The sequence below is a fragment of the Gracilinanus agilis genome, chromosome 2, assembly GCF_016433145.1.
Source record: "Gracilinanus agilis isolate LMUSP501 chromosome 2, AgileGrace, whole genome shotgun sequence".
Classification (NCBI taxonomy): domain Eukaryota; kingdom Metazoa; phylum Chordata; class Mammalia; order Didelphimorphia; family Didelphidae; genus Gracilinanus; species Gracilinanus agilis.
The window spans coordinates 376,254,332-376,281,944 of NC_058131.1; positions in this window are offsets into that span (position 1 = coordinate 376,254,332).

Consider the following 27,613-nt stretch of genomic DNA (forward strand, 5'->3'; position numbering starts at 1 on the left):
CTCTCTCTCTCTCTCTCTCTCTCTCTCTCAACTGCCATCAAACCTTGGGATGAATTAGCCAGGGCAACCTCTCATCTGAACTATTATCAAAGCATTCTAATTGTTTTTCCTTTCCCCAATTTCTCTCTTTTCCAGCTTTTAATAATCTTGGTGAATAGAATGGGTTCTGAAAATTAAATATTTTTAAAATATTGGGAAAAATATAGCTGTATATATTCTGTCTGTATGTATTTGCACAAGTATATTTGCTTCTATGTGTCACATAGCCACATCTATAGAAATTCACAGTCAAACCATCCTCAAGAATTAACCAACTAAAAAGTGCAGGAACATTTCCAACAGCAGTCACTCCAGCCAGATTTTAAATTTTTGAATCTGGTTATGCATTGGGATAAGCAAACACAGATGCTGATCTGAACCTATTCTCTGCAGGAGGGAAAGCAAGATAAGCAACTTAGGAAGATGAAGGCAATGCCTCATAACTAAAAGAGCTATAACATAGCAATCAGGAGACCTGAAGTCCGGGGCTGACCTTACAATGAATATCTTGTGATTTGGGCAAGCCTTATAGTCCTTCAGGACTTCAGTTTCCATAATATCTAGAATGAAGAGTTGGACAAGATGATCTCCAACTTCTCTTCCAACTCTAAAAATATTTCAGTGGAATATTCCTATCTGTCCATCTGTTCTCTTAGCTTAAAACCATAGAATATAATAACTTTCTTAAAATAAAATTTACAAAAATGGACTATATCTTTTATATGTTCTATAAGCATCTTGGGAATATATGTTCCTTGATTTAGGCAGTAATTGTATTCCTATATAGTTCTGTGTAAATTAAATTTTTATAAATTGAATCATATTTTGAACACAATACATTTATAAATAAAGGAATTCTGCAGTGAAATATTTTATGAAATGAATATATCTTTAGTTATCTTAATAATCCATCCTTAAGAAAGTTTAGAAATTCTGAATTATGTCATTATTTATTGTCTTTTTAAGTCTGGGCTGCAGCTAAGTAGATATTCAGACATATGGATGAGAGTTTTATCTGAAGGCATCTTCAGGGACCTAGAGTCTCTTATGGAAATGAAAATCTTGGAATTTTAATGAGGATATAGTTTAATTTTTAAATATACTTAAGTTTCATTCATTCATTAGTATTAATTAATTAATATTTTCTATAAGTTACATGATTAACAATTATGTAAGTATAGAAATCTTATTTATTATTAATTTCAATTATTAAAACAGTTATTAATTATCAATTAAATATTAAGATATATGGTTTCTGGGATCAGAGGATATGTTCTAAAACTGGAAGGGAATTAATCCCACTTCAATATTATGAATGAATAAATGAATGAATGAACAAATGATTAAAAAATTATTAAATGCTTATTATGTGCCAACCACTGATTTAAGTCCTAGAAATAAAAAATAGAGAAAGTAAGATAGTCCCTGCTTTCTAGAAATTAACATTTTAATTGGGAGAGACAATAATGAAAGAAAGTTTAGCTACACGGTGTATGAAAATGCTCAGAAATCTCAAGTGTTCAAGAGTGGAGCAGATGAAAAGGCCCTAAGGGCCTTAGATTAACACCAAGGAGGTCATCTGACAAAATAGAGTGATTGGAGATCATAGAGGCAAAGTAGATGATGTGACCTGGAGGACCTTAGAAAGCAAAGGCAAGGAAGATGGTGAGAACTCAGGTTCTTCCATATCATCAGAAGAAAAAGAGTAATGTATTCCCGCCTCATCCAAACCATATAAGTTATCAGGTAGCAGGAGTAAAAGGCAGCGAGGTGATGCAGCAGCTAGAAGGCAAGTCCTGGAGTCAGGAAGACCAGAGTTCAAATCTGGCCTCAAACACTAGCTGTGTGACCCTTGGCAAGTCACTTAACTTGATTTGCCTCAGTTTTCTCTTTTGTAAAATGATTGCATCATCTTTGCCAAGAAAATTCTAAATGGTGTCACAAAGAATCAATCAGGACTGAGATAAAAAAGGGAGGCTGTTCAGGTTGTCACGAATGGGTTCTGGGACAATCCAAAACCTGAGAGAAGATGAAAAAGAAATGCCAGAATACATAGTAACAGTAATAATGTATGATGATCAATTGTGAATAACTTTGTTATCAGCAATACAAGGATCCAAGAAAACTCCAAGAGATTTTGACAAACAATGCTATCTAGCATCATAGAAAGAATTGATGGACTCTGAATACAGATTGAAGCATACTTTCATTTTGTCTTTTTCATGAAATTTTTCTCTTTTTTTTTGAGGCTTGTTAATATTTTGTTTTTTCCCCAATGACATGAAAAAACAATTTTTTAACTTTATTTTTTAAAGTTTGAGCCGAACTCCCACCCTCCTTTCTCACCTCCCTTTTCTCTCCCTGAGACAGCAAGCAGTCTCATAGTTTACATGTGTAATATTGTAAAACATTTCTTTATTAGTCATTTTGTGAAAGAGAATTTGAACAAACAAAAGTAAAGAAATAAAAATGAAATATAGTATGTTTCACTCTGCATTCAGACTCAAATGGTTCTTTCTTTGGAGTCAGATGGCCACCATGGATCACAAGTCTTTGATGATTTTCTTGGATCACTGTATTGCTAAAAATAGCTAAATTATTCATAAATATTCATCATATAGTATTGCTGTTATTGTGTATGATGTTCTTTTGGTTCTGCTCATTTCATTTTGAATCAGTTCATGAAAGTTGAGGTTTTACTTAAATCATCCTTCTCATCATTTCTTATAGCATAGTAGTATTCCATTATAATCATGTATCACAACTTGTTCAACTATTCACCAATTGATGGACATTCCCCTCAGTTTCTAATTCTTTGCCACTACAAAAAAAGAGCTGCTATGAATATTTTTGTACAAATATGTCCTTTCCCCTTTTAAAAAACTCTTTGAGATAAAGACTATTAGTAGCATTGCTGAATCAAAGGGCATGCAAGGTTTTTAAGTCATTTGGGTCCCAAATCACTCTCCAGAATGGTTGGATCAGATCACAACCTTTCCATTAGTACATTAGGGTTCCATTTTCTCACATCCCCTTCAGCATTTATTATTTTCTTTTCTGTCATATTATCCAATCTAAAGATGTGAAGTAGTTACTTTGAATTGTTTTAATTTGTTTTTCTCTAATCAAGAGTGATTTAGAGCATTTTTTGATGTGATTATATATAGCCTTGATTTCTTTATCCGAAAACTGCCTGTTCATATCCTTTGGCTATTTATCAAGTGGGGAATGATTTGTATTCTTAAAATTTGATTTGATTCTCTATATAGTTGAGAAATAAGGCCTTTATCAGAGATACTTACAGTAAATTATTTTTTTTACCAGCTTTCTCCTTTTCTTCTTGGTTGCATCAGTTTTGTTTGTGCAAAATCTTTTTAGTTTCATATAATCAAAATTATCCATCTTCTATCCTTTAATGCTTTCTGGTTTTTGTTTGGTTATAAATTCTTCCCTTTTCCATCAATTTGACAGGTAGACTATTCTACATTCTAATTTACTAATGGTAGTATCTTTATGTCTAATTTATGTATCTATTTTGATCCTATCTTAGTATAGGATGTGAGATGTTGGTGTATACCCCATCTCTGCTATACCTTTAACTGGGGAATGTAAATTTGTTCTTTTTTCTAACTTTTTAGTTGCATGCCTAGTTCATTAATCTGTTCTTTCTCTATTTTATTGATATGAGTGATTAGAGATATACATTTATCCCTAAGTCCTGCTTTTGCTATATCTCATAAATTTTGGTGTGTTGTTTCATTGCTTATCATTCTCCTTACTAAAATTGTTCATTTTTTCCATGATTTGTTCTTTGACCAACTTATTCTTTATGATTAGATTATTGAATTTCCAATGAATTGTTACTCTCTCCACAAACCTTTATTGAATGTAATTTTTATCACGTCATGATCTGAAAAGAATGCTTATAATAGTTCTGCTTTGCTGCATTTGATTGTGATGTATTTTTGATGATCAATTTTTATTTAAGTGCCATGCACTACTAAAAAAAGGTATATTCTTTTGTATTTTGATGATCAATTTTTATTTAAGTGCCATGCACTACTGAAAAAAGGTATATTCTTTTGTATTACCATTTAATGCCTTTCTTCAAAGGTCTATCATATCTAACTTTTCTAAAATTCTATTCATGTTGAAATAAGTGACCTTGGTACAAGTCAATAGACCTTGGTTTGTGGTTTGGGCCAGTGTTGAGGACCTGATGTTGGTTGACCACAGGCTGAAGCCAAGTAGGTAGGCCTCCCTTCCTGTGGGTTGACGACAACACAATCTGACTGCTTTCTCACATGATTTCATAAAAAAAGAACTTGGTTTATTGTACAAAACACAGGATGGGTGAGTGGACATGGAGATGGATGCCCTAGCTCTAATATTTTCAACTTCTCCCCCCACCTGACCTGCAAAGGTCTCTTTGTTCCCAATAAATTAGGCTATTCTCACTACATTCTCTAAAATGAATCTAACTACATATTCTTGACTAGCTGGGCCACTGAATTAAAACAGGAACAGTACAGTTTTGTCAGGTTGACTAGAGGCCAAAAGGCTGGAGCCCAGGTGGTCTGGATTGGCTTAGGATAGATAAATTGGGTGCGTGCAGCTCACATAGAACAGATGATCAAGATGGGAACTGGGATCACAGGATCTGGACCCAAGAAGGCTTCTTGATTTTTAGGAAGCCCCAAGTTGAGTCAGGAACTCAGCTTCCTTCTGCAGCTTGATACCAAGATGGGCCACAGGAAGTAAGCCTCTGCTCTCCTTGGTGTCCAGTGATCAACGGACCCCCTTGGAATCCGAGTGTCCCTTCTTAAGCATTCCTCCCATTCCAGAATGGGAGCCCAGTCAGTTCCATGCATATGCCAAGCTGCCTGCAAAGAATTTGCATTGCCCGACCCTCTTCAAATCTATCATTCCCTCTGTTCTCATCTAATAATGTCCTTAATTTATTTCTTTATAATTCAGTTTGATTTATCTAGTTTTGAGAGGGGAAAATTGATATCTCCTCACTATTATTGTTAACTTCCTCTTATAACTCATTTATATTTTCCTTTAAAAATTTGGATACTATTCCATTTCATGAATATATATTTTGCATTGATGTTATTATAATAACCTCATTGTGTATGGTACCTTTTAGCAGGGTGAAATTTCCTTCCTTACCTCTTTTAATTAGATTTATTTTTAATATGGTCTGAGATCATGATTGCTACCCCTGCTTTTTAAATTTAAGCTGAAGTGTAATAGATTATGATTCAGGCCTTTACCTTTATTTTGTATATGCCTCTGTGCTTCAAATGTATTTTTTGTAAATAGCATGTTGTAGGATTCTGGTACTTAATCCATTCTGCCACCTGCTTCTGTTTTATGGGTGACTTTATCCTATTCACACTTTTATGATATTATGATAATTAACTGTGTATTTCCTTCCATCCTACCTTCCCTATGTTTATTCTTCTCTCTTTCCTTTTACCTTGTCCCTCTTCACAATTATTTTGCTTCCAACCAACGTGTTCTCCAATCCACATTCCTTTGTATATTATCCCCATCCTCACTTTTCCTCATCACTTTTTATTTTCATTCAGAATAATATGGATTTCTTTATCTAACTGACAGTATATACCAATGATTCCCAAACTTTTTTGGCCTACTGCCCCTTTTCCAGAAAAAAATATTACTTAACCTCCTGGAAATTAATTTTTAAAAAAATTTAATAGCAATTAATAGGAAAGATAAATGCACCTGTGGCCATCATTGTCCCCCTGGTTCACTGCAGCACCCATCAGGGGATGGTGGCGCCCACTTTGGGAATTCCTGGACTGTATACTATTTCCTCCTTGAGACAAATCCAATGAAAGAGAGGTTCATGTATTGCCTGTCACCCCTCTGTCTTCCCCTTAGTTCTTTTGAGCCTCTTTTATGTGAGATAACTTATTCCATTTATTTTTTCCCTTCTCTCTTCTCCTACTGTAGTATTCTTTTTATTAAACACTTAACTTCTGTGTATTGGCTCCTTGGTGGAAGTGTGGTAAGGGTGGGCAATGGTGGTCAAGTGACTTGTCCAGGGTCACACAGCTGGGAAGTGTCAGAGGCCAGATTTGAACCTAGGACCTCCCATCTCTAGGCCTGACTCTCAATCCACTGAGCTACCCAGCTGCCCCGTGTAGTATTCTTTTTAAAAATTTTTTTGATATCTTCTCATTACAGATAATTCACACCACAGACTCTAAGAATATTCTTCCTAATTTCCCAAATATTAAAAAAACTTTACCTCTGCCCAAGAATTAATACTTTGTATTGGTTCCAAGGTAGTAGAATGGGTCACACAGCTAGGAAGCCTGTGGAGACAAGTTTGAACCCAGAAACTCCCATCTCCAGGTCTGGCTTTCTATTCGCTGAGCCACTTGATGCCCACCCCAACCCCCACAATTATTCTAATATTGATAAAGTTCAAAGGAGTTATAAGTATGACCTCAAATAAGAATATACAGTTTAATAATTTGAATCCATAACAAATTGAATCCTTTTCTCTTTTGTATTTACCTTCTTATACTTATCTCCAGTATTCTGTTTGTTTATCAAATTCTCTATGAAACTCTGGTCTTTTCATTAGGAAATCTCAAAAGTTCTCAATTTCATTAAATATCTATTTTTCCTCTTGAAGTATTATACTGAGTTTCACTGGGTAGGTGACTCTAGGTCATAATTCTAATTATTTTGCTTTCAAGAACATCTTATCCCAAGCCTGAAATTCTTTAAAGTGGAAGCTGCTAAATTCTGTGTAATCCTGGTTGTGGCTACATGATATTTGAATTATTTCTTTCAGGCTATTTGATGTAGTTTTATTTTGGTCTAGGAACTTTGGAATTTGACTATGATATTTCTAGGATTTTTTTCTTTTGGTATGTCTTTCAGGAGGTGAAGGTGGATTCTTTCAATTTCTATTTTACTTTTTGATTCTAGGGTGTCATAGAAGTTTTTCTTGATAATTTCTCTTACTGTGATATTTTGGTTCTTTTTTTTTGTTCTTGATTTTCAGGCAGTCCAATCATTAAATGATCTTTCTATGATCTCTTTCCAGGTTAGTTGTTTTTCCAAAGAAAAATTGCTATTTTCTTCTATTTTTTTCATTCTTTTGTTTAATTGTTTCTTGAAGCTTCATGGAGTCTTTATTTTCCACTTCTCTGATTCTAGTTGTAAGAAATTATTTTCTTTTGGGAATTTATGTATCTCTTTTTCCATTTGGCTAGTTCTAATTTTAAACACTTGCTTTCTTCAGTGACTTTTTAATCCCCCTTTTCCACTTGGCCAAATCAACTTTTTAAGGAGTTGTTTTCCTCTGAAAATTGTTGGATCTTTTGTTTTTCCTTTCCCAAGATGTTGGTTCCTTTTTTCATAGTTTTCCTGCATTACTCTCATTTCCTCCCACCTCAATTTTTTCCAGCTCTCATATTTTATTTTTAAAGTCCTTTTTGAAATCTTTCATTAGATCTTTTTGGGTCTGAGACCAATTTAAATTTTTTGTTGGTGCTTTGCATTTAGCTATTTTATCAATGCTGTCCACTTCTTGAATATCCCCTATTACCACAGTAAGTAGCTAGAATCAGATTCTTATTCTGTTTTTTCTTTGTTTTAATCAATTTAATCATTTTATTTTTATGTTTTTTTTTACTGTAAAGTTGAATAATGTTTGTAAAATGGAGATGGTGCTGTCCTTTATTTCATGTGCTTAGAATTGGGGCTTTGCTTCTGGTTTGCACCAGGTCCTGGGATCTAGCTGCTGCCCTGTACTAGTGGGAGACCTCACTGCTATCTTATATTGAGGGTCGAATCTCTCTGCTGGACAGTCCCAAGGGGTGGAATTTTGCTGTGGGCCAGTCCAAAGGTGGAATCTCACTGCTGGCTAGCTCCAGGGGTGGAGCCTTGCAAGAGGCCCATTTCTCATTAAAGATTCATTGCTAAGGAGGCAGGGCCTCATATAACCCTTTGGGGTATGATCTGCCCTTGCTACTGCCTTCTCAGACTTTGATCCTCTCTCACCCCAATGAATCAGGCCTCTTGTGCTGGCCTTCCAAGCTGCTCTGGTCTAGTAAACTACCTTAAAATTTGGTACAAGGCTTGTTTAGAGTTGCTTGGATAGAAATTTTGGAGAGCTTAGGAGGATGATTTCCTTGCTCCACTGTCTTGGCAGTGGAACTCCTAAAGCTTCTTGAGTTTTTTTGTTGTATAATTATGTATATATAATTATATAGGTTATACACATACTATCATGCAATACATATTTACATGTTTGTCATGTTGCAAATATATATAATAATTCTTTTGCAACATGACGAATATGTAAATATGTATTGCATGACAGCACATGTATAACCTATATCATATTACCTACTATTTCAGGGAAGGGTGAGGGGAGGAAAAGAGAGAGAGAACATACATTCCAAAATACCAAAATATTACTATTTAAAATTGTATTGACATGAAAAAAATAAAAATAACCCCCCTCAAGAGAAGAAAAGACGGGGTTTTGGGATAACTTATACTTATCAAGTATGTTAGAGAGAATAGAAATGGAAACCCTGCTGAGTAGTCTAAACTCCAGTAAAATGGGGACTTAATCAAATCAGGTAGGTGATAGTTTATCTTGCCATGTGGTGGGAGAACTTAAGGAATTCTAGATTAGAAAAAGAACACATATTTATGTGGATTTAGATCTATTCTTTTGATGACATATCAGAGTAACATGCTGAATTAAAAAAAATCTTGATTGAAATGTGTTCTTTTATTTTCAACTTTGTATATCTAGTTCTTAGAACAGTGAATGGTACATTGTAGAGGCTTAATAAAAACTACAAGTTGAATCAAATTCATTTTTCTTTGAAGGTGTGATATAGACCATTAGACAAAGCCACAAAGTCACACCATTAACAAGGTCAATTCATTCATTTCATTGCTGTAGTTATAATGCAAAGGAGAGCCTTTATGTATTATACTATACAGAATGGTTGCTAGATAGAGGCTAGGCCGCTTTGGCTCTGCCTGTTGGCATGGATGGCATTAATAGTAGAAATGTTCTTGAAGATGAAAGTCAAAGATATATGTTTAATCAGGGATCAAATGTAAATCTTAAATTTGTTGAATATTTCATAGCATATTCTCAATTTCAACAATTGTTGCCTTAAGGCTTCTGGAAAGACAAAAGCTATTTATCACATTTCATCTTTATGTTTTTTTTTTTTTTTTTTTTTTTTTTTTTTTTTTTTAATTTTAAACCCTTAACTTCTGTGTATTGACTTATAGGTGAAAGATTGGTAAGGGTAGGCAATGGGGGTCAAGTGACTTGCCCAGGGTCACACAGCTGGGAAGTGTCTGAGGCCGGATTTGAACCTAGGACCTCCCGTCTCTAGGCCTGGCTCTCAATCCACTGAGCTACCCAGCTGCCCCCCTCATCTTTATGTTTTTGTTTTCAAGTGTTTAGGTTTCTTGGGGAATTGCCTCTTCTTTATTCTTTATTGACTAATTTGAAGGGCCCAACCTGGTTACTACTTACAAAGGTTTCTTTTTAAAAATTAACTGTAGACATTATACTCTCTTTCTAACTATCTTTGATTCAACTGAACATGTTTATTAAGGCTCTACTGTATTTAAAGCACATCTAGTGAAAGAACTAAGATCAATGGGTAAGGTATGTGCTGGTAATTCAGGTGTGCTGAGTTGCAAATCTAGTACTATCACAAACCTGTTTTATGCCCCTTGGAAAATCACAATCTTTTAGTGATTTAGTATCCTTATGTATAAAATGGAAATTATAATATTAATAGTTCTCATAAAGAGTTTGAAGATGAGTAAAATATGATGGTTACATACCATAAGTTCATCAAATGATGTATCAACCCACCTTTACCCCAAACATTACATATATGGAGTTGGATTTGGAAGAGACTTGATAAATCATCTAGTATTTCTAGTCTAATCTATTTTTAGTAGAGGAAACTAAGGCCTAGAGAGGTCAAATGACTTGCCTAAGGTCATGCAGCCAGTATGTGATGGAACATATAATTCCAAAATCCAATGCAGTGTCCTCTGACTCCAATATAGCTTGCTTCACACTGTGCTTTTCTGTCTCCAATATGAAGTGGATTTATAAAGCAGCAATTCTAAGAAACAGAAGTATTTTCTCAGTACTGGACTGTCATTCACCACTTTCAGCTCAAATCAACGAAAAGATGTGTTACTATTTTGCTATTTCAAGGAATACTTATGTAATTCTTCTTTGTGCACTGCAACACACTGCCTCCATTTTAGCATCAAAATTGGTCTATTGAGTACTGCAGCAGGATACGAAAATAGAAGGCCCTATTAGTTCAATGACAATTCAATTTCATAGACTTCATTTAAATACCATGTGCTATTTTCTGAGAATTTACTGATAAAAAATGTCACTCTCCCTGCTCTTTAAGGAGCTTAATCTGGAAATTCAAAGTTTTGAGAAAAAAAATCTCTGATCTGAACCACAACTTGGAGAAGTTGGAGTTATAGCTTGTAAAAAGGCTCTTCTTTATCTTCCTATTTTCTGTTTGATTCTAGCTACTGAATGGACCATTGTCTTCCTTGATGTCATTAGATTTTCATATTTCCCCCTTCACTCTAAAGGTCCTATGACATACTTCTCTCCAGGATCCTATTGGGGTAGACTGTCACCTAGACTATGGACTTACTTTATAGAAAATGACTAGGATCAATGTGGATTCCTATAGTAAAGAGAGCATTTAGCATGCCCCTTATACTCTACAGTGATCGTGAATACTTGAAGAGTCAAATATAATAGTTTATTTAGATACAGAATCAGAAAATATTCCTAAGTTTCTGCTTTGGAAAGGCATAATGGTCTATAATACATTAAGTACTGGATTTGGCATTAGATGACCTGATTTTGAATTCCAATTATTATTGGGTTTGAACTCAGGAAAATCCAAATGGAAATTCTGCCTTATACAGTCACTAGCTGTATGATCGTAGTCCCTGAACATCGTTCAGTGTCCTCATCTTTAAAATGATGAAGTTAGACTCAATGGACTCTAATTCCTCTCAAAACCTATCATCTTGTAGCTTAACTATCTGTATGATGCCAGACAAATCATTCAATCTTTTTAGGTTTTAGTTTCTTTTAAAAGAAGGACTTTGACTAGATGATGTCCAAAATCCTTTTATAACCTTACTCCCTATTATCACATAGTTGAGCCTTTTTGGAATGTTCCATGAATACTGAAGATAGCATTCAGGGACCCATCTAATGTAGGGAAAGAAGTTTAGAAGATAGACAATGTTGGCAAAAAACACAGAGATTTTTTTTTGCAACTCTAGTACTTTCAGCTTCTCCCTCATACATCTTCTCGTGGATAGATCCTGAGAAGCTTGATTTTGGAGATTAACTGGTGCTTTGGAATGGAAAAGGTAGTCTGAAGAAGAATCATGATAGTAGTTATGCAGTTTTTTCACTAAATTTACAATATCTAGGGTATGTCTTTGAACTATTTCATGCAATTTACTTTTTTTTAAAACTTATTTTTTTAAAACCCATACCTACTGTGTATTGGTTTCAAGGCAGAAGAGTGGTAAGGGCTAGGCAATGGGGGTTAAGTGACTTATCCAGGGTCACACAGCTAGGAGGTGTCTGAGGCCAGATCTGAACCTAGGACTTCCTGTCCCTAGGCTTGGCTCTCAATCCACTGAGCTACCCAGCTGCCCCCCATTTTACTTTCGTGACTGAGAAACATTCTAGAAAAATGTGTTCTCTTAAATGGAGAACCTAATAAAGCATATAAAAGGTCAATGGTACTAGTACTATATTTCATAATATTTATACATCACATAAAGCAATGGCTTCAATAGAACTTGGAATATTAGAATGCATATTGCCCGACTCTTATTAAGAGAATTATGATGATTTAGTCCACCATGTTATATGTTCGGGAAGTCCTTGATTATCTACTTGAAAGTAAGCCCTTCTTCCTATTAGTCCTTTGTAATAAGTAATATCAGAATCCCATGGCAAACAAAATAAGAAAAGATTGCTTTCACTTGTCTAATGTGACTTTCTTATGTGACAATCAACAAGGGATTTCTAGAATATTTATTATTTTCCATGGCCCCTGGAGAAAGTAGCAAGTGGTATAAAATCCTGTTAGGAGCACTTAATTTGGATGACTCATTGTTTTTTTGGAAGACATTGAAGAAATAGAAGGAAACGTTTATGAAAATATTAGAGAATGGACTCTGGCCAATACAGTTGATTGGAACATAGATACTGAACTGGAAAGCACCTCAGGTGTCATTGAATTCAGCCTCTTGATTTCAAAGATAAAGAAACTGAGGGCCCAAGAAGATGGAGAGACTTGCTCAGGATCATCCAGCTAGTAGGTGAATGTTTCAAGCAGGATTTGAACTCCCATTTTCCTAACTACTAGCCTGGCTCTTTAATACTACACTAAACTGCCTCTTAGGTTAATATATTTTGATTTTGCACAATTTCTGCCATGTATGTGTGCTACATGGTATCTCATTAGGCAGTGAGTATTGATTCAGAATATGGAAATAACTTGTACTTTTCTACATTCAAAGCATTTACCATTTATTTGGTTGATGCTATTAGATTTGTGAAAAATCATACCATCATTACAAAACTCTCAGTAATATGAATCATTGAATATGTTGTGAGGAATTACAAATAAAAGGCAGAAGAGAAATTTGAAAAAGTTATCCCAATCAGAGAGAACAGTATGGACTGGATCTTCTTGAAAATAATTTATCCCACCAAATGGTGGGACACTTTGGAGATTTCCAAGATAAGAAATATGACAGAGGCATCAATGGATTAATTTATCAATTCATAAATGAATGTGTACTGGATTTTTCTCATCAAAGTGAATCTTATGTGTTGTACACTGATGACAGCCTGGATGTCTAAAGGCTAGTCTATTGTACCAGAAAAGTCAATGCTACAATAATTCTGCAGATGGGGAATTAGTCAGTTTGAAATCTATTATTCTATCTAGACATTAGAGTTTGGGCATTGATTTGGACTATCACTGAAAACTTTTTTCAGGACAGTTTCTGTAATGGATGGAAAACAATCCTTTCTTGAAATATGCTTATATTCTAACAATTGAATTATATTTCCATTCAGCAATAATTTCAATTATTAGATGCTTAAAAAACCCCTTACTTTCTGTCTTATAATCAATACTAATATTTTTCTTCCAAGGGAGAAGAATATTAAGGACTAGGCAATTGGAGTTAAGTGACTTCTCCAGGATCACACAATTAGGAAGTATATGAAGTCACATTTGAATTTGAACCCAGGACCTCCCAAATCCAGGTCTGATTCTATCCACTGAGCCACCTACCTACTCCTAGATGCTTTCTATATGGAAAAAATATTTGGGATAAAAAGATGAAAATTAAAACAGTTCTCTCATTAAAGACTGTATATTCAACAAATATCAAGGTTACTAATTTGGTAATCAGATATATAACTGTTCTGGTCAGTTGAAGTTAGTATAAATTAGAGGTCAGAAGAAATCATAATGTAAGGGTACTTGTGATGTCCTGTAGGTCTCATGTCTACAAATCCCATGCCTGTCATGATCTATGAATCATAAGCATTTAGACATGAGGTTTGAAGGCAATCTGTGACTTAAAGGGATCGAGTCCCCAAGGAAAGAAAATCTGACAGTCTGAGATTTCTGTGAGTAGTATGTCATTTTTGGGAGTAAACTCTATAGACATAAGCTAATCTTTAGTTACCATTTTGAACAGAGATAACTGGCAGTGGGTTTAATTGGAGGATAAGCCAATATAAACTGTGATGTTATCTAGGAAGAAGAGATATAATCGCTAAAGGGTTGAGACAGACTTACCTGAAGTCAAATGACTATTATATGAGTTGTAAAAACTGAAAGTAATTAATTGATTACTATCATAGAGCAATAAATCTCATCCTAGGGACCAGATTCTAAGTAATCAGCATTACCCAAAGCCTGCCAATTCATAGCAATGAAAATCCTTTAGACAATTTTGGATATATTGGTTGAGAGAAATCTTGTATACAAATTCTACTTGGAAAACATTTTCCTGTTCAGTTGTTTTTAGTTGTGTCTGACTCTGCATGACCCCATTTGGGGTTTTCTTGGCAATTCTTTGCCATTTACTTCTCCAGATTATTTTACAGATAAGGAAACCGAGGCAAACAGAGTTAAATTACTTGCCCATGGTCATATAGCTAGTAAATGTCTGTGTGACCTGAAAAAGCATAAATAGTTACAAACCTTTGGTATTAGTGAACATTGGCATCTTTTCTGTGAAAGTGGGTCAAAAACCGTAGGAGAAGCATCCTACTAGTAGACAGACACTCCAAAGGAATATAAACACCTTGAGGTTAAGATCTGTTTAGTTTTCTTTTTGTAACTCCACTGCTTAGTTCAATGAATGGCACATAATAGACATTTAACAAATATTGAGGATTAATTAATGATAATCCAAGATGGCTGTTCTCCAAGCTAGAATCAGAAGAATCTTTCATCATAGTCAATGGATTATGGAAGACATGTCTTTTCATAGAATGATTTCCCTGGAATATCCAGAAAATGAGCATTAAGATTTTAGAGTCATAGGAGCATAGATTTATATCTGAAGAGATTATTAGAAATTATCTAGTCCAACTTCCTTGTTTTATATATGAAGAAATCAAAGTTTAAGGGGTCTAAATGACTGTGTTCCAGGTTGCACTGGAAATAAATAGCATTTTAGAATTGGAAAATGGCTTCTCCTAATGAAAATCTAATGATCCTTCTACTCTACCATGCTTAGAGCAAATTACTCAGACACACCTGGCCCAGAAGGAATTTAAAAATCTAGAATTGTGCCTTACTATGCCCAAGAAGATCCATAGCCAGAGAATTTTGTCCTCTTAAACATTCTGAGGACACAGAAGCCCAAGGATCATTGCTGATATTTATAGAATTTCTAGTATTAATATTTCCAAAAATAATGTCACAGAATTTATCTCATGTAAAATTATATTTTGGCAAGAACCTTGTCTTCCTATTGAACTCTGTTTTGGAGTGTCAAGATTACAGAAATATAGATACCAAAGACGAGAATGGTATCCAGAAGAGAGAATTACTGAGGGACACTACTCCTTAACTGTCGCTTAATTCCAAAAAGAGTACAGATGAAAATCAGTAATGTGATACTTGAGTTTATCACTGAGAACTCCAACCAGGATGTATTTTTGCCAAAAAATCTCAGTGTGCCAGAAAGACACAAGATAGTGGACCATATGGTAGTGTATCTCAAAAGTCCCTTAAAAGTTTAATAGCTTAAAATGAGGCACTACAATGGCAACATATGGAATTATTTGCTCTTCATCAAGAACTAAGTAAATATATAGGCATGACAATAAGGTGAATACAGGAGAATGAATGAATTTAGTCTATGGAAGGTCCAAATCATGAGGTGAAGGTGAATAATTGGCTCTTGAGGTGCACAATATGGAGATAATTTAGATGAGGATATTGTCCCAGGGGTAGTGAATGTGGGAGGCTATAAATATTACTTTGCTTACAGGAAATCTATTCTTGGGCAGTGGGAAGAGGGTTAAATTTAGAGGTAGTCTCTATTCTGCCTGTTTTCTTCTGTTTTTCATAGACTACATAAGGTAGCTTCACCTTATTATTATTATTCACCTAATATTATAATAATAATATTGTTATTATTTTTCACCTAAGATATCAAATTACTCTAACTACCTTTAGTTTATCCATAGGCCTAGAACAGTGGTTCCCAAACTTTTTTGGCCTACCTCCCCCTTTCCAGAAAAAATATTACTTAGCGCCCCTGGAAATAAATTTGTTTTAAATTGTAATAGCAATTAATAGGAAAGATAAATGCACCTCCCTGGATTGCTGCAGCACCCACCAGGGGGCGGTAGCACCCACTTAGGGAATCCTTGGCCTAGAACTATTAGGCTGCCAACTAGAGTGCCTGAAGATTATTTCTTCTTCAAAATGGGTAGAAGTTCATTCAGCATTCAGAAATTATATTAAATAATAGCAGAAGTGCTAATACTATTGGCCCAGAAATTAGCCTAATTTTCTTATGCTCAAGGAATGAGAAAGCATATCAGGCAGAGAATATATAGATGTCTATTGGTACAGAGCAAATTGTTCCATTCTGAACACATAACACAGAAATAAGAGAACATATACGGTCTATGTGTACCTTTAATTAATTTAAATTTAATTTGTCCTTTAATTAACTTTTACTATGCATGAACATAATATATTCTGTATTGCATACTATGCTTACACCTGTGTGGTATAGTGGAAAAAGGACATGGATTCAATTCCTGGATTTGTTTCTTTTTTTAGCTGGGTAACCTTGGTTAATTTCCCTTACCTCTATGGGCCTCAATTTTCTCATCCTTAATATGACAGAAGTTGGAAAAGATAATCTCTTCAGGCTCCTGACACTTCTGTATCCCATGTATCTGGCATAATTTATAGAAACTGAACATTTTTGATTCAAGGAGAATGTACTAGAGGATGTTTATTTTGTTTTCAACATTCTGTTTTTCTTTGTTTTCAGGTAGAGGGGGAATGGTTGAAGGAAACCTTAGAATTTCTTATCCCAGAAGTATTGGGGAAATAATCAAAGATATCATTTCAATGATTTTCATAGTATTTGCTTTTCTCACTTGTCTTGAGAAGGACTTTCAATATGTTTTTGAAAGAAATTGAGGTATTTTGTTAAGTTTCTACCACAAAGGAAATGCAGGCATGGTTTGGAAACACAGTGTATAAGCACCTGGGGAAAAGCATATTATGGAAGAACTATGTCCTTGAGGCAGTGTTGACAATGTGGTACATAAATCCGAGGAATGAAGTGTGTTCCTGATTTCTGGGTAAACTTTTGTGTTTTATTTTTCTGTGATAGAGGTTTCTAGAAACAGTTGTATGAAGGAGAATCTTGATAGTGTGGATGTACCATTGGGTATACTACACTTGTGCAGTACACCAGGAAAACTTGTGTCTTCTGCCATGATAGGGATGAGACCCATGACATGTGCATGGATTGGACTATATGGGCTCTGAGGACTAACTCACAGTTTCTGTCATTCTGAGGTTTTCCTCTTGAAAAGGCCTTGTAACATCAGCTCCTGTGAGCTGTTGAGTATTGAAGGTAGGACATTGTGGAAGAGTTCAGAGAATTACTGGATGAATTGACATTGCCTGGAAAGAATGAAGAGGTAGTAGTTACAGGAGAAAGGATGTTAGGTACCATCTGTTGGGAGCCATGAATAGTTGTATTGCATATAATATTCTGAGGAATTACTAGAGGGAATACCTGTTACAAATGAGTATGTAGGATCATTGGATTGTATATATAAGTAGAAGGCACTTCAAGGGTCATCTGTTTTTTTCTGTTAATTTTCCATATGGGAAATTGAGAGCCTGAAATTTGCCTAAGCTCATTAAGGTATTAAGATACAGAGCAAATATTAATTCCATGTCTCCTGATTCAAAATCCAGCATCCTTTCCATTGAACCACAACGATTACTAGTGATCAAGGCTATGAAAGTTTTCTAGAAATTAGAACTATGCAAAAGTAGATAGGGTTGTCTTTACAGGTTGTAGTAAATTCCTTCCCACCTTTTCTTCAGTTGATTGGGTATACCATAGAGGAGGTTTTTAGTGAGGCTAATGTTGGACTAGACAGCTCCTAAAATGAATTTTGAGATATTTTGAGGCTTTCTCTTGGGAAGTATTGTTCATTTGTACATATCACTTCCATGATATTCCATGAGTTCAGATATAGATTTTTCTTGTTTTATTTGACTTATAAATAAAATTTTCTTTCCTTGAGTTTTGTAAAGTGTGGACTTGCAAAGGGAGCTGGCAACAACATATTGCATCATCTTATATAATCAAGTTCTCAGATTTTTTGGGTGGGGATACAAAGTCAGAAAAATGAAATGTTCCCCATCCTCAAAAAGTTTTGAATCTGAAATCAGATAATCTGGGTACAAATCCTACTTCTTCGACCTTTGGAAATCTACTTTATTTCTCTAGGCTCTGGTTTATTTATCTATAAAATGAAGAAGTTGAATCAGACTTCTAAGTTGCCTTCAACCTCTTAATCTATGATTCTAAGTACGTCATGTGGAAGTCTCCCTGTCAGAGAGATTATATAAAGAATCCTTTCCATTCTGGATAAATAGCAGACCTCAATTATACATTTCTCAAACTTCATTTTTTTTCCATAAAAAACACATTTTTTTTGTCATTGCTGTGCTGCTTCTCTTTCCTGGGGTGTGAGGTAGGGGGAGTATTTCCTTCTGTCACTATCATTTGTTGACTTGCAAACTAGCTTCTTATATTTAGTCTTATGTAGGCCTCCCTACAGACACAGCTTTGTGGTTTGCTACCAGCTCCCATTTCTCTTTGATTTTATTTGCCTTGTGAACTAATCTACTTTCCAATATCATGACAATCTCTTCAGGAGGCAGAATATTAAATGATGTACCTTCTCCCACGGGAGAATCTGTTGTGCTTTGAACTTGACATTCAATTGTTTGCCTTGGAACATTTAGGTGCCTTAGTTTTCTGTATATTGCCTTTTTAATATGCTCAGAATGAGCTCAATGGAGTGAAGGTTTCTCGAACCTTTTATACTTCCATATTATATAGCCCTGGACTGATGGCCTGGAGTAGGACAACATTGTAACTGGTTTCTGAAATAAAAATGACATACAATATAATATATGCATACATATAATTATGTATGTGTATATACATGTATTTGTATCTGCACAAAACTGAAAAAGAAAAATTTTCTCAGCATCTTGTTTATAGCAAGCATGTTATGGATGCTTTTTAAATTGAAGTTGAAATTTTAAAAGAATTGAGATCACAAAGGGAGTGTAATGGGTTTTTAATATTTTTTTTGGATGAAAAGTCAAAGTACTATAGTAGATTGGGTAATAGACTTGGAGCCAAAAGACATGGGTTCAAATTTTAACTCTATCACTAAATGAATCACTTTTATCTAAATCACTTGTCTGAATCCAACTCTGTTAAGCTGAGGTTATAAATCTTGGGAAGCATTCTTTAAGAACTGGAAGGAAATAAGGAAGTTGAGTAATCTAACCACTTCAATTTATAAATAAAGAAACTGAAGGCCAGACAGGCAAAAGGATTTATCCAAGATCATGTGGCAGGAGGCAACAAAGCTGGAGTCTTATGATTCAAGATCTTGCTTCCCAACCCAATGGTGTGTCATACAGAAAAGACTTTGTAGATTCCAATGAGCTAGGACCATGTTTAAGAATCTGGGATTTTGTCAGTGTTGCCTCACTGCTAGCATAGATCGCAATGCCTCTGAAGTCTGACCATCAGTCTTTTGAGGCCATTTAAGGCAAAGTCTTTGATGTAGCCAAGTGGGCAATGCTCTTAGAATTTAGCTGGGTTGGCCCTTGAATATACAGATGCATCACTGCATAGCTATAAAACTGCAAACAACTATTATTTGGTAAGATAGAATTTAAATGTTATTCTAATCTGATAGCACCTTACTTTCCCTACCTTGAAGAAGACAGGGGAAAAATGGAAATATTTTCACAAGCTTGAAAAAAAATGCACTGCATTAGTAGTGAGCACTTTCTCCCTCATTAGCTTTCCTGCTCCGTGGGTTGGCTTATGAAGATTTTAAATATGTTGTTCTTTTTGTCATCATCATCATCAAATTAGACTTAAACTCTAACCTAGAAGAAGACATAGCTTCTATTAGATGATTTTTTTTCACCATTAACTGTATGCCCACAGAGAAAAGGTTAATTCCTTTCTATAAAGCTATCAACTCATGATGGTTTTTCTCATTTCTTCCTCATTTGAGCAGAGCTGTGTTTTTTAAAATCAGAATCAAACCTAGGTGATATTGGATTCTTTAGGCCAATAGGCTTTTCCAGGATGATGCTCTTTCTCATTTTGCCTAGTTTCCTGTCACCATCTTTGCCTCCTATTCATTGCCCTTTTTAAAGATAGTGTGTATAAAATAATATTAGACTCTGGGAATATGCCATCTTCATCTCCCATTCCTTCCTCTTTTAAAGCTAATGTTTATAAAATAATACTAGATTCTGAGGATCCTGGAATTGAATGCAAACATCTATGTGAGGAAGGTAGCAGGGATGTACAGCTTTCTGCATCTGTCAGTGATGTCCTCAAATCCCCTGTCCTAAATTTAAGCAGCTTCAAAATGGTCCTTAGATTTTGGCCACACTGTTGTGGCCTGGGAGTAGAAGAAACAGCCCTTAAGTATTTGGGATAGAATGTATTGGGAATGGAACAAGTATAGACTCTAGAAAATGGATCATGAATGGTGACTCTACATTGCAGTTATAAGGAATGAGGTCAGATATGGACCCCCCAAGAGCTAGGTCTCTTCCTAGGGTGAACACTAAAATAGGAAGAAGGAAGATAGTGAGGATATGAGAAGCATAAGAAAAATAGGCTCTCCAAAACTAATTGCCAGCCAGAGAAGTCATGTGAAGGCTGGAGGGATTGTGTGCACTGTCCTTTTGGCAGGAACTGTGTTGATTTTATGTGGGTGGTGAGTGAAGTTGAGGGGGGGGACCTGATCTGGTTGATTCTCACGATTGAAAACAGGCCTGGGGCCTTTTGTTCCTTGTTTCCTTTTCACTCTTGTCCCCTTGCTGGTCCTTCTTTTTCCAATTGATAGTGCTTTATAAGTTCTAGTGGCAGGTAGGCTAGACTGGTCCTTTGGGAGCAGGGTGGAAGGGGCACTTGACTTTTTTTTGAAACTTGAAATAAAAAAAATTCAGCCTGAGGAAAAGTGAGATCATTGGTATTCTTAAAAATCTTTACTTTTTGGAGGTCATCTTCCTTAATTCCTAGTAATTAAAGGGGAATAGAAATTTATATCCTCTTAACATTGACTGTGTTTTCTTGATCCTTTGCTAGTAAAGTTAGTTCTATTGTATTTTTATTTTGCACAAGTACTTCATTATATTTTAAATATCAAGCCTGAATTACTGGTCTGTCCTAGGCTAGGCCAGAATACTGTTCCTGTAGTAACTGCAGTATATGGGAAGCAATGAGGTGAGAGTCATAAGAGATGTGATGTCGGAATAACAGAGTTACTAGTCTGTATATTCCATCTAGGAAAAGAGAGCTCTGGAGGAGGGGACTGGATTGGAAAGGGAACACAAGCAGACATAGACCTTGGTGAGTAATTGGGGGCACTGAGCAGATGGGAGTAAGTCCAAAACAAAGAATTCTGAAAAGAAAAATAAAGCAAATATAAGGAGGAGAGTATGGAAGGTATGGAAAGGAAGCACAACTGTACTTAGAGTGATGGCCTGGAAGTCAAGAGAATATCTTAGGATTGTTGCTCTAGAGCTGGAAGGAACCTCAGAAGCTATCTAGCTAATGTACTCATATTTACAGATGAGGCCTAAGGAGGCTAGAGGAATTCCCCAAAGAAGTGTCATAGGTAGGATTTGAACTCAGATCAGTGGACTATAAGTACTATTTTCACTATATTTCCTCTTAGAGCTGAATTATAGTTCTGCTATTGCTCAGAAGTTGGATTAGAGCAAATCATTTAAACTCATTGGACCTTAGTTTCCGTCTCTATCAAAATATAAGAAACATTACCTTCTCTATCTCATGGGGTTTCAAAAGAGAACAAAATCAAATGAAATCAGAACCATAGGATGACATAGCTAGGCCTTGAAGGGCCCTCGGAGTTCAAGTCCAGGCCTCTCATTTTACATGTGAGGAAGCTGAGGTCAGAGAGGCTGAATGGGTTGCTCATGGTCACACAAGTAACAGGTGACTGACTATCCGGGAAGAAGCGGACCCCAGAGGCTCTCTATTCCAGCTCCTCCCTCTAAGGATCTTCTCTACAGTAACCTCAAGAACTAAGCCCATAGACTCCTTTCATCACATTTCTGACTGCTCTAATTGTCTGGAAACTTTTCCTCACAAATTTAGACTTAACTTCAGCCAATGACTCCTTGTTTTGTCCTCTGGGGATGCTTTGAATACTCAACAATCTTCTAAGCTTGACTGATGCACTACTAATGACTGTTCTCTGGTTCTGGTTATTCAGCTAGTATGGAATCCATCTAAGAATACAATCATCGAACTCATATGTTTTCATTTATTTTTTTTCTTTTTTTTTCAACCCTTCTACTTTGGTGTATTGTCTTATAGATGGAAGATTGGTAAGGGTGGGCAATGGGGGTCAAGTGACTTGCCCAGGGTCACACAGCTGGGAAGTGGCTGAGGCTGGGTTTGAACCTAGGACCTCCTGTCTCTGGGCCTGGCTCTCACTCCACTGAGCTACCCAGCTGCCTGCCCCTCATTTATTTTTTTATTTTATTTTATTTTATTTTTTAATTTTAAACCCTTAACTTCTGTGTATTGACTTATAGGTGGAAGAGTGGTAAGGGTAGGCAATGGGGGTCAAGTGACTTGCCCAGGGTCACACAGCTGGGAAGTGTCTGAGGCCGGATTTGAACCTAGGACCTCCCGTCTCTAGGCCTGGCTCTCAATCCACTGAGCTACCCAGCTGCCCCCCTCATTTATTTTTAACCCAGATCTGCCCTTGATTCAGTGCTCTTAGTGATCAAGGTGTTAGGAGGAGCATAGTTTTTCAATTTTTTTCTTTTTTATTTATATGTAAAAAATGTTGCAAGCCTTGTTCATGGGGTTTTCTTGGTCAATATATTGGAGTGGCTTGCCATTTCTTTTTTCCAGTAGATTAAGGCAAATAGAGTTTAAGTGACTTGCTCAGCTAGCCAGTTTCTGAGGCTGGGTTTGAATTCAGGTCTTCCTGACTCTAGACCTAGTACTCTATCCAATGAGCTACTTTGAGTCTCCAAAGTGTTAAAATCACTATATAAATATTAGCTATTATTATTATTATTATTTGTCTTTTTGTGGACAAAGGAGCATATTCTGTGGCTCTTGGCTCTTCTATGGTGGTTGCATGGAAAGCCCTGTGAGGCCTTTCACATTACTCATTTACATTCTTTCAGGAAGTTCATGTGACTTGTATATTTAGAGTAATCTTCAAAATATTATATTTTCAATTTATAGAAATATTTTTATGTTTTTTACTGAGCCAGTAATTCCCCCAGTAGGACAAATTCATGATACATTTCATTAAATTTTTCTTGAGCAAAAATATTTGTTTATTCAATAGGGTTTAGCCTATCAAGTTTGGTTCTTGGAAGATCTGAAAGCATAAGAGTTCTGGTCTTAAGACATTTGGAGTGATTTGGTGTCACTAATATGTCTAACATTTCTTCCCTTCTAGCTTATGGCTTTACAGTTCAAAAACCTACCAAATTCACATATATTCATCTCCACTCAACTTCAGTCACTTATAGAGATGGTCACTCCTTGGACCACATGATCACTGAAGACCATTCTACTTCTATGACCTTGAGAGCTGAAATTTCCCTCTCTGATAATAATCTCTCTTTCACTTCCCCTACTATCTCATTCTTCCTTATCCCATTTATCACCCTCACCATTCCCAAGGGTTCTTTAATCAGTTTCGATTTTCCTTCTGTTGGTCTTACTTTCCTACCTTCACAGTCTTGACCCTATTCACATTCAACAAAATATTATTATCCTTTGCCTTCAAGTATTCACAAATGCTGTCAATTGAAAATAGTTCTAACTCAATTCTTAATGAATTGGTTTATTCTCCTTGAGGTTAGATGAGCCTCCCTTATTTTCAGCTTTTATAATACTTGTCTTCTTTCAAGGTCATCTTAATAGTCATTTTCTAACAAACAAAAGTGCATCAAAGTGGAATGGACTGCCTCAGGAGTTTATAATGTCTATAATGGTAGGATTAATTTCCTAATGGAGGACTAAGCATATTGGGAAATAATCTCATGGTTTTGATTTTATTAATAATTTTTACAAGTTCCTAAATAGCAAAAATAGATGAACCACATGATTTGGGGCCATAGAACCTCCAAGTTAACGGTGGCATTATTCCACTGTGTTTGAGTTGTTGAAAGAGAAAATTAAAAAGTACATGTAGGAAGTTCTGGCCTTTGAAGTGAGATATGAAGAGTAGAGAAATAGCCCAAGCAAGGGCACAATTCCTGGACCTCCCATTAGAAAGAGGAAAGAATGGTCTGGGAAGTTTGGGACTGGTTGAAATTTTGACAATGGGAGTGAAAGAGAGAATTTTTCTTTACTTCACTTTTTTTTTCACTCTTAGCTTCCAAACCTTTTCCAGCTAGCAAAATCTATTGGTTCTGCACTCAGAAACGCACACAAAAGCACACAAAAGCACCCCCCCCCATACACACACAGACACATGCATACATTTCTAACTGACCCATTTCCACCAATAGAGCCTTTCATCTTAACCTAATATCCTTCCTTTCTATAGTATCCTTCCTTATACTTTGCTGTAATGAATATGCAATGCATTCATTGTAGACATCTTGAGAACATTTTTTTGATAAAGAAGAATTTGTAAGGTCATATGTACTTAATATTCCTACATTTTGATATAGAAACTGGTATTTACAAAGGTATAAAACAATCCAATTCCATTAGACTAAAATTTGCAAATTAACTAACAAAAGAATAGTTCCTCTTTACTTTTCTTAAGCCCTCAAATATTTTGAAGATTAATGTTGCCTCTTGATTTTGTCTGTTGATTCATATTAATTAAGCTAATCAATAGCCTTGTATTAACAAGTGTCTACTGTATTAATCTAGAAGGAATGTGCATTGGTGTTTTGGTGAGCACTTTTTATAATTATTTTGCAGCCTTCATTCAGCAGTGAAATTATTCTGTGGTTACTGCTGATAATGGAAGTCCTCAGCTTTTAGCAAAGTACTTGATGGTTTCCCTAAACTCAGATTCATACAGTGTCACTGAATAGTCTTTCCTGAATGAATAATTTGAGTATGGGAGTGATTTTGTGGAACTTGTTCACAAGGCAGAATGTTTTTTAATTCTGGTAATTTTTCTTCCTTCCTTCCTTCCTTCCTTCCTTCCTTCCTTCCTTTCTTTCTTTCTTTCTTTCTTTCTTTCTTTCTTTCTTTCTTTCTTTCTTTCTTTCTTTCTTTCATATACTTAATAACTATCATCACCATCACCAAAAATTATTATTTAACAAATACATAAAAAAGAATGTGCAAGACCAGAAATTTCACATTGTTTACAATTTGTTTCAAATATATAAATTATATATGTGTGCTAATATCAATAACCTCTACTTTTGAGTTCTCTCTGGATTTGTTTTACATAGATAAATTTTTCTCTTGTTTTTTGGCTATTATATATATTATTCTTATTCTCTTTTCTTTTCATCTCTTCATATAGTTCCCTTATTTTTATATTTCCAATATTTGTCATTTATAATAACATACTATAATCTATTACTTTGAAATATCACAACCTATTCAGTCATTTCTTCCAACCATTGAATTTGTGCTATTTCCAGTTATTTTGTCATTACAAACAAAACTTCCATGAATATTTTCATACATACATAGCTTTTTACCTTTTCAACAATGCCTTTAGGGCCAAATCCTGGTAATGGGATCCCTAGGTGATTGATTATGGACAGATTTACGGCTCTTAATGTATATTTCCATCTTGTTTTCTGAAAAATAATTCACAGCTATTCTAGAAAGGTAATATTAGGCTTCTTTCTCCATATTCCTATAAGCATTTAATTTGATCACTTCAGCCCATCTGGTTCTTAATTAACATATATTACCAAAGCCATATTTAACTACTCTGGTGTTTAGGCAGAAGACATAATATGTTGCCAGGACCATATTCTTTCCAAAACTACTTGGTCATATCCAGTGGATCTTTTTTGTTCCAAAGTCAAAATCTGTTAGGGATGAAGCACTACCTCCATAGTATGATGAGTGTTAAAGTAAGACTTTTGCAAAATATTGCTTTCTAAAACATTGTTGACCCACCAGAAACTATGTTTGGATTATATATATATATATATATGCTCAGGCTTAGGTCTTCCATTAACCTCATTCAGGTGTGTGGGGACTCTTCAGGTATTTATCATATTTAACTTACCTAAGATTCTGTTCATCTCCTTAACATCTTTATTATTTTTTTTTAGATTTATCTAGTTGCCCTTTATCCCTTCTCCCTTTTCATTCTTATTCTATCCACTTTCCAAAATCCTCTCCTTATCCACACAGTTGTGCCTTCTTATTTCTTGATATTAGTTCACTTCTAAAACCCCCTGTATCTTGCCCTAGAATTCCTTTTTATCCCCTCACCTTTCCTGCTACCTTTTGATATTTACTTCCTTTCTCAGTCCCTCCCTTATCCTATCCCCCTTCCCTCTTTTTTCTCTATACTTTAAGAAATTTTTTACCATTTTGTGTATGTTGTTCTCTCTTTATTCCAGGTCTGATGAATGTAGGGTTCTAGTACTACCAGCCTTTTACCCTCGCCTCTTCTCTGTGGCAGTTTCCACTCTTCCTTCTCCATATTAGATAGCTATCTACCCTACTTCCTCCTGATCTAGTTCATTACCATTTTGGTTCATTTCATTATATTCACCTTAACCTTAAGTCTTCTATCTATACATGCCTTCAAAATACACAGGCAATGATGCCATTTCCAGGGGCCATAGATGACATTTTCCCATATAGGAATCAAACAATTTGGTAATTTGTGTTGCTTATTATTGATCTTTCATTATCTTTTTATGTTTCTTACATATCAAATTTTCTGCTGAATTCTGGGTTTCCTCCCAGGAATAATTGAAACTCCTTCCTTTGGTTGTTAAGCATCCATTTTTTATCTTTTATATTTAGGCCCATTTTTACTGGGTATGCTATTGTTAGTTGTAAGCCCAGTTATTTTGCTCTATGAAATACAATGTTCAATGTCTTATATTTTTTTAACGTTGTGGCTGTTAAATCTTTTGTTATTCTGACTATAGCTCTAAAGTATTTAAATTGTTTTTCTTTTGTTGTTTGTAGTATTTTCTCCTTAATCTGGGAGTTATGAAACTTAGCAATGATGTTCCTGTGCATTTTCATCTTTGGGTCTCTGAGGTGGTGATCAGTAGATTCTTTAGATTCCTTGTGATTCTTGAATTTCTGGGCAGTTTTACTTGATAATTTCTTGGAGTATGATGTCTAAACTCTTTTTTTCTGATTATAACTTTCTGGGAGTCCAACCATTCTTACCTTGTCTCTCCTTGACCTATTTTCCAGGTCACTTGTCTTATAATGTTTCCTATTGGCTTTTTACTGAACTACCAGGATTTCTATTCTGTTGGGATATGTCACCTCAGGTTTTGAGATTTATTTGTGTTTGTTTTTACCTGGGTCCCATTTAATTATTCCAGTTTTTACAGTCTCCTGCTCAAGCCCTAGTCTGTGATTGACCTCAGGTGTTCTGAGTAGAGCCTACACAGAGTTCTTCCTCCCACTGTGGCAGTAACTA